This window comes from Amphimedon queenslandica, unplaced genomic scaffold (genome assembly GCF_000090795.2).
Source record: "Amphimedon queenslandica unplaced genomic scaffold, v1.1 AMPQUscaffold_143_Cont27830, whole genome shotgun sequence".
Taxonomy (NCBI): Eukaryota; Metazoa; Porifera; class Demospongiae; order Haplosclerida; family Niphatidae; genus Amphimedon; species Amphimedon queenslandica.
The window spans coordinates 1-880 of NW_003559497.1; the positions used below are offsets into that span (position 1 = coordinate 1).

The window sequence follows — 880 nt, forward strand, 5'->3', positions numbered from 1 at the left end:
CGAGGAAAAGTTGGAAGTTGGTCAAAGTATGAATTGTTCATGTCTTAAGTATTACTTACATGTAATTGTCATCTATCACTGGTGGATTTAGAAAAATTAAAAGGGGGTTTGCCATTAAGTGGGTGTGGCTCGTTAATTTTAATTAAAAGCATAAATATATTAATTAATTATAAAATGGCTGCAAAAACAAATTCCTCTGCAAAAGGGGTGTTCCATTGAACCCATATATCCCCCTGGATCTGCCACTGTCTATAGCTGGAAATATTTTTGTGATTTGCTGCTCATTGTACATAAATGATGAAAGATCTATTAACTGCTGACAGCATCGTTGTACATAAATGATGAAAGATCTATTAACTGCTGACAGCATGCAACATTAATAAATTTTGCCAAAAAATTGCAAAAGTTTCCAACTACATGTATGCACTATTATTATTATTTTATGTAGGTATAAATGTGATTGTACCACAAAGGCAGTTTTATTATGAAACTGAATGGATTTTATCGACTGAAACTCATGCAAAGTATATACATGTATAATCAGCAAATTAGTTACAATTAGAAAACTTGATATCTATATTGTTTGAATATGATATACTATATACAAGGAATTCATTACTTACATGTGTAAAAGTTTTGATTGAACCAAAATTAAATTACAGTTTACAATATTTTTAGCATCAATCATTTTTATAGAGTTTCATGGGCAAAAGAAGAAGGTGTAACTTACCAGATTGGAGCCTGTGTTATTGTTGACAAAAAGGATGATATCGTATTTGGCAAGATAAACAATATTTTTGTAGTACAACATCAAGTCCTGTTAGATGTCCAGCTATTGACAGTAGAATTCCATCAACACATCAATTCATATATTGCTTCC

At 30.8% G+C, this 880-nt stretch overlaps 1 long non-coding RNA gene across 1 annotated transcript; it reads left to right on the forward strand.

The window, feature by feature from the left end:
- LOC109593689 (uncharacterized) lies at nt 1–874 on the forward strand. The gene is made up of 3 exons (XR_002191112.1): nt 1–26; nt 449–524; nt 697–874. It is a non-coding gene; the product is annotated as an uncharacterized LOC109593689 (long non-coding RNA).
- The last annotated feature ends 6 nt before the right edge of the window (nt 875–880 follow it).